At 32.7% G+C, this 13,825-nt stretch overlaps 1 protein-coding gene across 2 annotated transcripts in view; it reads left to right on the top strand.

The window, feature by feature from the left end:
- Positions 1–13,825, top strand: part of Dok6 (docking protein 6) — a 500,909-nt gene that overhangs the window by 133,810 nt on the left and 353,274 nt on the right. The gene's annotated exons all lie outside the window — the stretch shown is intronic.

Here is a 13,825-nt window from a genome sequence, read left to right as displayed (position 1 = left end):
TTTTTCATAAATTCTATTTTGAGACATGGTTTTGTTAAATTGCCCATTCTGGGATGGAACTTGAGATCCTCCTGCTTAGGGCTCTGGAGCAGCTAGGATTACAAGTATGCATCACCACTTAGCTTGCTATTTTTTTTTCTTTAAACATATAATAAAACTCACCAGTGAGGCCTTTGGACTATGATTTTAGTCTGAGAGAAGATAGTGTTTGTAAATCCAGTTCCTTTAATAGATATTGAACTATTCATATTCTCCATTTCTTATTTTTGATAAACTGGTTTTCAAATAACTTATTCATATTTTCTCATTATTTAGTTTATTAATATAGGCTATTTTTTTGTGTGTGTAAAGGTATGTGTGTGGCACCAGGGATCGAACTCAGGACCTTGTGCTTGCCAGGCAGGCAAAGTGCCAGTGAACTACATCCCTGGCTCAAGTATAGGTATTTTTGCTAACTGCCTTATCCGTTCCATATCTTTAGAATGCACAGTAATATCCCAGTTTCATCCCTGATATTTCTTTCTTAATGTTCCCTCTCTCTCCCTTCTCTCTCCTCCCTCCTGTCCTTCCAGTAGAATTATTGATCTTTTCAATATGCATTTTAATATTATTGATTTTTTCTTTTGCTTTTGTTTTCTATTTCAGTGATTTCTGTCCTTTCTTTCCTTTCACTTACTTTGAGCTTGATTTGCTTTCTTTTTCATTTTTCTTCCTTTCTTTGTGTTTATGATGCATTCAGGTCAGTGATTTTAACTCTGTATCACATTGAAAGCTATGAAATTCATAGTAAGCATTGCTCTATCTGTGTATATGCATCTGTCCCCAAACTGCAAAACTTTAATTGTCTTACTTTAAACTCTTTTGTATTTTTTTCATGATTCTTCTTTGTCCAACCTGTTTATGATTATGTTGCTTTAGTGGGAGAATTTGTGGATTCCAACATATTTTATTTCTAATTAAGTCTTATTGTAATAGAAGAACACACTTTACATGAGTGCAGTTCTTCTGTGTTGCATATTTTACTAGATTCTAATTTTGATAATTGAGACTTCCTGAATCATGCTCCTTAAAATTCTTCATCTTCTCTCCACAGCTCAGTTTGAAACTTCTCCTGTATTATAAGAAAATATAAGGTAGCACTCTGCTTTATGTGTAGCGAATATGTATCATTTTCATAGGCTGCATTATAAATTAAACCATATTTAATGGCTTAATATAAGACAGATTTATCATCTAAGATTGAGGGCCAGGAGCCAGGACACAACTCTCTGACCCTCTCTTTTGATATCATAAGGCAGACAACAGGATGCAGGTGGTGTTGTGATCTCATCTGTGGCTCAGGATCCGACTGCAAGCTCACTGACTGTAGGGAGAATTCAGTTTCTTTCAGATGTAGAGAATCTGTCCTCAGCTCCTGAAGATAAGCTGTTCTTACATGCCATATACACTTGCCCACCACATGGCTGATTGGTTCTTCAAGACTAAAAGAGAATATCTGTTTTTTCAAATTTTTCTTTGCTCTCCAATCTGTACTTGCCTTTTTTAAGGCCCATCTAACTACATCATACCCACCAAATGTAATACCAATAGCTTTTTAGAAACTAAGGATCATTTTTTATATCTGAAAACTTGTTTACCTTTGCCATAGGACTGAACCACAGGAGTGAGACTCCATCATATCCACTAGCTCTACTCACAGTCAAGGGAAGGGGTTCATATTTGCCATGCATAGAGGGACACATGAATTATAGGGGCATTTTTAAATTCTGCCTACACAAGCATGTGCTTTTATACACATGGCCCTACACCAATAAAAATTACTTGAATTATGTTTTGTTTTCATTGAGAAAATGTTTATTTTGACAATTTCCAAATTCTCAGGACACTTAAAGAAATATATTCTTCACCCAGATTAATCAAGTATTTATACCTGGCCAACTGTCTTCAAACTTCCTTTTACCAAACTATGTGAAAGTGGCTACAGATTTCATAACACATCACCCTAACACTTTAGTAGCCCTTTCTTCCAAACAAGACTATTTTCTGACACCACATTATAATACTTAATGAAATGATGCAATAGTAAATGATACTATTTACTAACATGTTCCAATATACTGTCTTAACAATGTGTATCCTTTCAGATAATCCTTTGTAATTGCTATTTTTCCCTCAATTGAGAATCTTTTGATCTTCAGATATTGCAATCAGCTGATAGGCCTCCTTCATATACCTCAGTCTAGACCAGCATCATGGCCAATACTATCTTCTGGTCTTTTGGAAAATAAACCCTTTGAAGAATGTAAGCCTGTTTCCTTGCAGAACACCCACATTATGGCCATACTGATATGTTCACCAGCCACAACTACTGACTGGTATTAGCATTCATTGATACCATGATCCTTGCATAGATCAATTGTTATTTTGGCTTTTAGATAGCAAGATTTTCTAGATATGTTGTTTCTTCTATTTCTCTACTTTGCATCATTTTGTGGGAAGAAAAGCTTTCCAGATTAATTCTCTTCATAGAGGTGATAAACAAATTGAAGAAATGCCTACATGAACTCATACTTTTAGATGACAACAACATGGGCATTTTTGGACTGCTAATCTTATTGCAGGCATTAGGCTGAGTGTTTTACATATATTCACTCATTAAATCATTGCCACAGTTCCTAGAAGCTCCTTTTAAAATCAATTTTTTTTCTGTTTGCAAATGAGGAATAGTAAGGTTAGATAGCGTGCCTGCATTTTCACTGATCCTGTGTGGCAGTTTTACTCCATGCCGCATTCATTTTCCACAGTCTGTCTCATAGGTAGGAGATTTAGGGTAAAATAACATTTTTCTGTATTTGAAAGAAAATCTAATGCTGAGTCTTATATAGGAATTAAGCATTATAAGATTGTAATTATACAAAAGAGTTAATTAACCTGTTAGAAGCTGACATCTTCAAGCGCTGATAATCTTCAGTGAAGTTAGATAATGACCAGTAACACGATCTGACGGCACCACAATTAAATCACACTCACTTGCCCTTGGTCCTGACACTGCTGTGGGAGAGGCTTAGCAGGAGAAAGACAGCTGATTCCTAAATAGTAAACCAGTCTGAATTCAAGAGAATATTAATAATGGTAACAATTATTTTTGTTGAAAACTTAAATAATTTTCTATTAAGTTTATTGGCACATTTTAGGTAAACAATACAGTTACATTCATCATTGGGATCTTGTACCTTTACATGAGGTATCTTAGTTCTTATTTTTTCCCCATTTCCCTGTCCTCCCTTCACCCCCTCTACCCTTCCCTATTTACAAAGACTTTGTTTCCATTTTTTTCCTTTTCTCATATTTTTTCTTTTCCCTTCTTTCCTTTCCCCTACTCCTTTAGACCCTTTTTCCTATTTCAATTATCAAGTATACATTTTGATCCTTATTTACACTTTTAGAGAAATTTAAATAATTTATAACTGAGTAATTATTCCTGCAAAAATTATTTAAAATATTCTAAAACATTTCTTCTAAATAGAAATGATTCATTCCTTATTTTGTTCTTACCATTGAAAAATATCATTGTGCCAAAGAATAACTGTGTAGTGATAAATCAATGGATTAGCATTTTATAAATAGGGGAATCAAATCAGCTCCATCATAGATATGATATTTTATTATGCTTTACAGGCATCATTAAGAGAGTGAGTTTATTATGAAATGTATTTCCCTCTAGGTGAAGTATTCCTGTTCTCAACTCTAACAGTAAGCTTGACATCAAATAGATTTGACATAATAAACGTTCATTTCCACAGCTGTGTATGAAAAATAGCCTAAATTTATCTATTAGTTCTGTTAATCATATGCTTATAATAAAATATTTAATATTTTAACTTAATCACGTTTGTCTTCTGTATAGACTGTTATTTTAAATTTGTATTTTTAATTCTGAGATAATTTCCTTGTAAAATTTTTGAATTTTGTTTTTTATATTTATGATATTTATCCATGAGAATTGACCTACAGTAGTACCTCAGTTCAAGAACTTAATTCTTTCCACAATTCTGGTTGCAAACCCAAATGGATGGGAATCAAATACAGTTATACAGTTTCTCCATAAGGTCAACATTGAGATATATATATATATATATATATATATATATATATATGGTGAGAATTTTAAATAAAACATTTTCTTTTTTGTATCTGTCCCTTTAATCCCTGCATCAAAACAACAGTTTTAATTATTACGAATCTTTATACTAAAAAGTAGAAAACCTTTAGCCCATTCTTTAGCATCTACTATGTTTTTATATTTGTAAATTTACAGAAAATGTCTTGTAAGGGCTTTGGCTGAAATTGATTGCATTTATATATTAGAGAGAGGAAAATCAATAGAAATCATTATATTGCTCATACATCCCTCCAGTTCTGTATGACCTTAATGTGCTTCAAAAAGATTACATATTTTCTCCATATTAATCTTAATTGCCTTTCTTAGATTTACAACTACATTTTATATTTTCAATGCCATTGTAAAACTTACATTACCCACATATATTTTCTTTATATTTGTTGCTGCTGAATAAAATGGCAACTGCTTTTTCTTTCTCTTTTGTGGTACTGGAGACCAAACCCAGGGATTTCACAGTGAGCTACATCCTCAGCCACTTTTTAAATTTTTGAGAAAGAATCTAACTAGGTCCCTAAGTTGCCAAGGCTGAGCCAGAACTTACAATCCTCCTGGCTCAGCTTTCCTGAGAGGTGGAGTTTACAGGCATGAACCACCATTTCTTTCTAAAAACAATTGATTTCTGTGTATCTGATCACCTGACTTGTTGAAATCTTTATCATTCTAATAATTTATTGAATTTTTGTATAGATAATAAATTTACATAAATAACAAATAGATTTTGTTTATTTTAAACTTTCCCAATTCTTTTTTTTGAGGGGGGGGGTACCCGGGATTGAACTCGAATCCTTTCACTTGCGAGTCAGGCAGCAAAACCACTGAGCTAAATCCCCAGCCCTCACAATTCTTATATAAGAGTTCTTTACTCCTTGGTTTGTGAACTTGCTAGAAATTTTTGGTACATGGTATCAATCATAATGGCCATTCTCCTCATGTTCCTGATATTAAGGATATTACTTTTGAAATTTTTATTATTAACTTTAACATGTTTACTTTTTCTTAGACTATATGGAAAGATAAATATCAGTAGTTCTTCAGATTTCCAAAAAGAAAAGAAAATGAGTTAGAGTCAGACTATCTACATGAGCCTCAAATTTCATTATAAATCTTTGGATTTGAGAAAATAATAGGTTAATAGATTAATACACACGGAGTTGTGTGTGCCAGAAAATGTTTAAAATATATGGTAACTGGATAAATTATCATCAAATAATAATTGCACAAGCACATATTTCTATCTATATATGGAAAATCTGAGGAATTATCACATGTAGAATGAGTTCTTGAAAAACAATAATATATACAATCTTCTAAAAACAAATGGTCACAGTATGGGGAGAAGAGCAGTATTAGGCTCGATGTGTACACAATTACCCAACTCTCTGCAAAGACTGATAAAATCAAGACTTCTCCAAGAAATTTACTATAACTAAATCATCAGTGAGGATAGGAGATGTATTATCGTATTTGAGGATTTAAGAATAAACTCGAGGATTCCACCCATAATCCCTTTTTATAACAAATAACTTGGAAATAAAATCAGGTGCACTGAAACACTGATGGATATGATTACCTCAGTAATAGAGAATCTATGGTCAAAAGATATGTTGAATATCAAAAGCAGTGACATTTAGACTACTTGCTCAATTAAGAATAGTATGCAATTTAAATGCCCTATGTCTTAGCCACTTCTCTCATCACTGAGACTCAACACCCAGCACAACTGAAAGGAGGAGAAGTCTATTTTGACTTACAGTTTGGGTCCATAGTCAACTGGTTCCAAGCAGAATGACATGGCACAGGGGCATGGAGGAATAGCTGCTCACCTCATGACTTCCAGAGAGTAGAGGGTGAAGGGAGGAGACAGGAAGGGAGATAATTCCTACCAAGCAGTGCCCTCCCACTGCCTCTTCCCACCAGACCCTACCTCCTAAGGGTAAATAGGCCCTATCATCCAACCACTTTCCAAAGATTCTGCTTATGATAGCATAAGGATTTAGGGGAACATAAAGATATAAACCACAATACATGGTATGTAAAATTATGACTAAAAAATCCAATCTGCTAAACATTTATTGTTGAAACTAAAAAGTAAAAGAGGATATTTTTTCTTAAAATGAAACTTATTAAATATGTCTCATCTTTATCAAACTAATTCTGATTATCTGAATGACCAAATAATCTATATAAAATACTTGTTATTTTAATAATTATAGATTTTTCTAATTAGTGGGGCTCTTGTGGATCATTTTTATCTTCTCTATATTTTTGTTTGAAATATAATTAGTATAAAAAGTATTTTTTAAAAAGTCACAGAATTATTCTGAAAGTTGAACAGTATAGGCTGAGAAAAAGCCTGTGTAGTCTTTTGCATCAATGTAGCCACAATATATTACATTAATTTTGTACTTAAAGTATCTTTAATAGTAATTTAATCTAACACCCTCATGATACAAGAAAGAATAAGCAAATCCAAATGACTCAATAAATTGTCCAGATTAGTAATTGAGTGATCAAAGGCTCAGTTTCTCATATTTTACATCAAATGAAACAAACTCACGAAGAAAAAAGAATATACACAGTAATAAGACAAAAGATTAAAACCATATTCAGGTAATAGCAAAAGTTTTGTAGAGAATATTGCACTTTGATTTTATAAAGACTTTTGAAACTTGGACTTCATTCTGCTCTTTGCCGCTGTGTTGTCTGGTTAATTCAATCTCACTCAAGTCTTCCTTTCGGAGTAGGTTTCTTTCATTCAAGCTTTGCTCCACATGACATGTCGTTTGTATCTTTGTCTCAATATACTCTGAGCATATCATTGTCCTGATCCTTTCTAAGGTAATTTGAAATTAATTTTTACATGCTTATCTGCCCTAGTATAAGATAAGTTCCTTCTAATCGAGATCTACTCATTACCATTTTCTGTATTCACTAAAACAGTGGCATAGTTTGTGTTCTAACATTGAAAATTTAACTGATTATATTACATTGAGGAGTCTATACAGTCAGCTAATTATGTGCATTTATTATGAGTAGGAGATATTGATAAGAGTTCAATTATACTTCTGTGTCTGAGATAGTATGTGTATTTTACAGAAATAAGCAAACTCTTGTTCTGACTTTGCATTTGAACAAAGAATAATCTATGATCTCTATCTAGAAAACATACTTCAGAGGTATTTTGAGTGGTTACCTGGCTAAGGACCTGATAAAATCTCTTTTATCAGGGGCCATGCTCCCTACTTTCATATACTTTTTATAACACTATGTCTTGAAAGTGTATTGACAGAATAGTATACTATGTTCAAGATGTATCAGAGATAGGGCTCCCAGTGAAAATAAGCTTCTTAGAAAGCTTTTAGTATTGCTATTTTTATCTAAAGGAATGATTGAAAGAATTTTTTAACAGATTTGTGTCTCAGCAGAGACTTAAAGCTCTCATATTAAACTTGATGTTATATGATTGTGAAATATGAAAAATCCTAGAAAGTTATAGGGCTATCATTATTGTATTGAAATCTAAGGTAAATAGGTTCTTTTTCCATGTATCTTTTTGGTTGGAACAACTGCATTTTGAGAATAGAAACATTATTTTGATACTTGAGAGTCTATATAGAAGATAAATATGAAAAGGAGGAGAATGATAAATCTTATAAAAATTCTGTTGTATTTAGAATACAACAAAGACCTCCTGTTGTCTGATTTTGAATATCATTTTTTTAAGCGGGCTACCCGCTGCTGGATTTTCACCTAGCAAGAAAATGTGAATGTTTTAGTGCCTTCCTACAGCTCTCTTTTCCAACTCATGGTTTATATGCCCATCCCGTGATCCCTGGGAAATTGCACTCCTGGTTACTCTTGTTACCTGTCTGCTTCTCTTCCTCCGAATCCCAACTTCCCTTTCCTTCTCAAAATCAACCCTCTTCCTCTTATTATTTTTCCCTTTTTCTCCCAAAATTGTTCCTTCCATGCCAAATGCTGGCCCTGATTCTCCTTGACCTTTCAACAGTTTCTGAAAGTCTTAGTTGCTGTAATCGTTTCATCTCCAAAATGGAAATAATAGCAGTAACGACCACACAGTATTCGCCTCATAATAAGTGAGGGAGACAATGTTTGACACATAGGGAAATTGGTTTTTTGTTTGTTTGTTTTGGTACCAGGGATCAAACTCTGGTCCTTGAGCTTTCGAGCCAGGCGGTGGAACCACGGAGCTAAATCCCTGGCCCCACATAGGGAAATTAGTGAATGAGTATCAGTAAAAGCTTTCCCAGTCTCATTCGAAACACAAACATAATAATAATGGGTTGTTCAGTGGCCGTCCATTTAAATTGTTTTTAAAAGCTTAAATGCACTTATCATTATGCACTGAAAAACATGTACTACTAATAAATGAAAAATTAAAATCGTTTTAAAACTCCAAATATCTCTGGGAAGCATTTAAATTGCTATTTAGCATATTTTGATGTTCCTTATGAGACAGACAAAGCGCTGGAATATAAGCTGTAAATTGAGTTTTTACCAACACCATCTTGGTAGGATCCTTGTAGTGGAAACTGATTTTTAAGTTTCAGTTTGTATGGTTCTGATGTTTCTTTATAGAGATAAGAAATGTTGCTATATATATTTTTATTGTTTTTATTTCTCATAAACTTATTCAGGAGATATTTTCATGTCAACACATAGAAAGCTTTCTAATCTTGTTATGTGGATATGTAGTTTATTAACAAGTTCATATTAGGGCATATTGATATGATGTCCAACATTTTGTTATTATCAACAATTCTACAGTATATAGTTTATGCAGAGAACATTGTGATGAAAATAGATGCATCCATGGCTTAAATTCCAGAGTGTGAGAATGTTGCTTTCTAGTAACATGTCTTTAATTTTTATACATATTTTCAGATAAAAGGTGTTTATCATCCTTCCTGGATTGAGCTGATATGTCAGCTTTATCATTGCAACTATTTCTGAAATTTCTGTGCTATTCTAGTCTGAGCAGTCAGGTTCCATACCTACACTGTTTCAATTACTGGGGCATCAGAGTGTGTTTAATATCTGGAACATTTCCCCCACCATTATTCTTCTTTCTCTGAGTTTTACTGGCTTTCATTTATTTTACTGGGAGTTAAATAAGATATAGTATTTTGTTCTTCAAGAATAATATAAAGCATATTGGACTAAAATAGTTACTACTACAGGAAAAATTATTTTCTATCTCCAATTGTAGTTGTATCTTTGCCTTAAATTATAATTTTGTGTCCTGTAGAAATGTTTTCTATTTTTTTTAGCATTTACTTAATAGATATTCAGAAGTCTGAAAGTTCATTTAAGATTATATCACAATCTCTTAATATTTATGTGGCTATTACAAATGGACCATTCTCTCGCATCCCACTTTCTAAATTATAATTGTGTATATTGAAAATTATGAACTTCTGATGATTAATTTCAAAAGTTAATCACTGTACTTTGTCATATATTTCAATAGGTTCTATTGCTTACCAACATATAGTTATTTCACCTGCAAATTGTTTTAGTTACTATTTTCTTGTATTTCTAAAATTTCTTTCCCTTTTGCAGATGCACTGGTTAATATTTCTACTACTATATGAATCACAGTGTTTCTGGAGGGAATTTTTCTTGCAGTCTTGATTGTCAGAAATTATTCATTGTGTTTTCCTATTAAATATATTGATTGACTTGGTCTAATTTAAGTGGGATAGGGGTGTGTGTGTGTGTGTGTGTGTGTGTGTGTGTGTGTACACCCATGCATATTGTGTTTGGAGTTAGGATATGTGATTTATTAACTCACCAAGTGGTATGATGTTTGTGTTTCTATTTCCACTGTCTGCCTTTGAAGCCAATTATGAATTCTATTTTCTCCCACTATAAGTATATTTCATCACATTATCAACATGTCTGTACCATGCCATTTGAATTATAACTTTGAACTTTAAAATTATAATTTACTGTAATTTGTTCTCATGCTCTGGAATAATTCCTAAGGAGAAAAATCTCCTTATCTGTAATGGAGGAATTGATTGCTTTCATAATGGCTCAATATTATGACTGGTGACAAGAAGGGATTAATGGATGTTTTCTGCAGCATAATGATGTATATTATCCACAAAGATTAAATACACCACTATATGTTTTAAAATAATGTTCATTTTCAATTATTTGTGAAAGAAATTTTCTTGGAAATAAGTGTGAAAGTTTTTCTAAATTATATAATTCTCTTTTTTAGGTTTAGAATGCTTTTTACTAGTTCTTATGCATCTAAGGTTTGAATTCATGCTTTCTACTAATAAATAGAGTCCTTATGGAACCATATTGGGCAACAATTGTGAAAATGGTAGTATGATTTTTTTCATGATGTCAGGCAGAACAGTTTAGAATAGAAGAGAAAGCAGAGATTGGAAGTCCTTATCATGCAATGCAACAATTAGTATTATGCCAAACTAGGTTACTTCTCTTTTCTACCTGACTATTCAATTCTATACACAGGGGTAATTATATTGCCTGTGTTATTAAATTTTGAGATGGTTTAAACTGTATTGATGTTTGTAAATCAATTTTTAAAATGAGAAACATAAGAAGTTAAGATGCCAGCTATTATTATTCAGTCATGATTGCTGATTCTGTGTATGGAAATGATGCTCAAAATGTTAAACCAGGCCACAAGTCAAGTGAAACCACAGTATTAAAATAATACTAACAGAAGTAGCCCCCAAAACCAATTACGCAACTCTAAACAGAGAACCAACACTTTAAAAGAAACAGTCAAAATTGTTTTGGGAAAATTATAAAATCAAAAATGTAAAGTGGAAACAACACTGTATACATCGTGCAATGTTGATTTTCGTTCCTGAGTGAAAATGCTTGTATAAGACTCTTCGTTTCGAGGGAGCATTCAGTCATCCACTGAGATGCTTTTCTCACAGGTCATCAGACTTCTGAAGCTTTCATGTCTTCTTCATGTTATGAGGTTTGAAGCTTCAGTTCAGCCACTGAGCTTGGATTAGTTCCTGAGGATACAAAGGTGCCCGGCTGTCAAATGCCATGAGTTTAGATCTTGACATTTTCTTTTACTCTTGATTTTTAAAAAAATTGTTTATGACTGCAGAAGATTTACATCCTAAAAATGAAAGGACAGAAAGCATGCCCAAAGAGTTATTTTTGAAACATCTGTTTGGGGGCAAAAATGTATTCATAACTAAAGACAGAGATTAAAGAGTTCTTCATTGGCTGAATCTCTGTGTTAGTCAGCTTTTGCTTGCTCTGACAAATAACTGAATAAAACACTTAGGGGAAGAAAGATTCATTTTAATTCATGGTTTCAGAGGCTCAGTCCCTGGTTGGCTGGCTGCAAGGCAGAAATATCATGGCCAAACAATACAGTGGAGGAAATTTGCTCAACTCATGGCAGCCATGAAGCAGAGAGAAGAGAAAAGAATCAAAGAGGAAGGATTTAGGGACAAGATATATTCCCTAAGGTGACAGCCACATAATCCACTTCTTCCAACATTGTTCAACCTCTTGTTCCCATCACCAATAATGCCACCTAAGTATAATCTTATCCTTTGGTGAAGTTAGAGCTATCATAATCCAAACACTCTCTGAAAAACCCCATTTCCGAATACGTGAGACTTTTGACATATATTTTAGATCTAAACCATAATAATCCCAAACAAACCCAGTATTGGCTTTAGGATCCTTGAATCTGAGAAAGACTACTAGTGGCAAATCCTTTTTATTTTTATTTTTCTGTTTTGGCTTCTCCCATCTCAGGCTTCAGCCATGAAGTGCTGCAGGTGTGCTGAAATTTTTAGTGTGGCAAAAAAGTGGGTAATCCTCTTTCAATGGCTATTTCCAATTCGAGAACAAGGCTTTCCTGTAGAAGTTTTGAACAAATTTCTCTGTAAGGTAGGTGAATGGAGAACAAGTGGAAAGGGGTTAATATGAAGAAAGACAGAGAGAGAACATTTATCACACAAAGATGACTTTATAAAATATGAAAAGAAATATATATATAAACATGTATCACCTCTCATTTATGTCAACCTCATTATTTTTTTATTTTTTTTAGCAGCTTTGTGCCCTCAAGCTCAGGTTCTCTTCCTTGGAGAAAGCCAACCTCCTTCCCTATCCTGGTGCAATTTTTCTTAACTTTAAAATCAATACGTTAATATCTTGCTTCCTTAACACTCAGATGGCATAATGCACGAGGGAGGTTATTATAGTAATTACAAATACAAACTCTGAAGCTGTAGTGTCAGAGTATCAGGTACTATCTGTTTTTAAACATTTCTACACTTTGATTTCCTCATGTGAAACATTGATTAAAAAAGATGGCTTAATTATATTTTGAGGATTAAATTAGTTAATACAGTTTAAATATTGAGAACAATGTGTGGCCTAGAATAAGAGCTCATTTGGGTAATTTAAATGCATATGCATATAATTTAAATGCAAATGCATATACATATATATCTATAAGGAATTAATTACTTCATATGGTGACCTTATAGTGACTTATAAGACTTATAAGTGATTGCTTATACAGTATAGGGGTGAAGAGGAAGCAATGATCATAATAAGGCACAAGTGCTTCTCTGAAGAAGACTATAATATAGTAAAGGAGGCTAATATTTAGAATATGGTAGAGTATAAGTGTTAAGGAAAAACATTCTGAAAAAAACCTCAATTAGAAAACAGCAGCATTCCATTTAAAAGTTAAAGCAAACAAAGTTAAACCAATGTCAATGATGAGTTAACTAGTGCAACAGAGAAAGAATTTTAGGGGAGAAGTGACAAGTGTCCCGTGTTAACTGTGAGATTAATTTCTGACTGTTACTGAATGGCGAGCTTCAGAATTCTGAATTTCATCTATAAGAAGTAGGTATTAGTGAGACCTAGAAAGATTAGTTATTGTTTGATTGATTCCAGTTTTTTGTTACTTGAACAAAACAGATATATGACCGCTGTGTTTTGTGACTATGACTGTAATTTTGCAAAGTGGACTGGAATGAAACAAATTTAAGAGCAAGAAATCAACTGCGGGGTTACCAAAACAACATTCCTTAAAATGAGACCCTACTAGGTTTAGTGGTGGAAATGAAATGAAAGGGAAAATTGTTATGTAAAAATAAGAATTTATTATTGACTACTGATGTTACAAACTTTGAAGTTCTTATAGATTAGTATAAAATATTATTTATATCAAATTTTAAATAATTGTTAAAATTCATTTAAAATTCAGAAGCTTCTTGTGACTAATTTTTTAAAAATGATTAACCAGTTATAATAATATTTGTCATCAGAAAATCCACATTACTTAAAAATCATACTTTATTACCAGTATTTGATGCTAACATCCCAATATAACTATATTTAAGGAAGAATGGAGCATTAGGGGCATTGAGTAATTCCATTTTAGATTTAAAATTTCATTCAAGACAAATGAGAAAGTACATAAACTTAAGCCAAGTTAATAAATGAATTTAAAACAAGCAATAGAAACATGTTTTCTGATTTTATATACACATATATATTGAATTTTACACTTTTAATGGCAGAAAAAAAGCTGGTAAATAGTAAAGGAAGAATCAACATTGCAGAATGAGATAACTATGAGAA

Source organism: Heterocephalus glaber, unplaced genomic scaffold, assembly GCF_053883595.1.
Source record: "Heterocephalus glaber isolate CG9 unplaced genomic scaffold, H.glaber_assembly_v1.0 deba00000331, whole genome shotgun sequence".
NCBI lineage: Eukaryota > Metazoa > Chordata > Mammalia > Rodentia > Bathyergidae > Heterocephalus > Heterocephalus glaber.
This window is presented reverse-complemented; position numbering and strand designations above follow the sequence as displayed.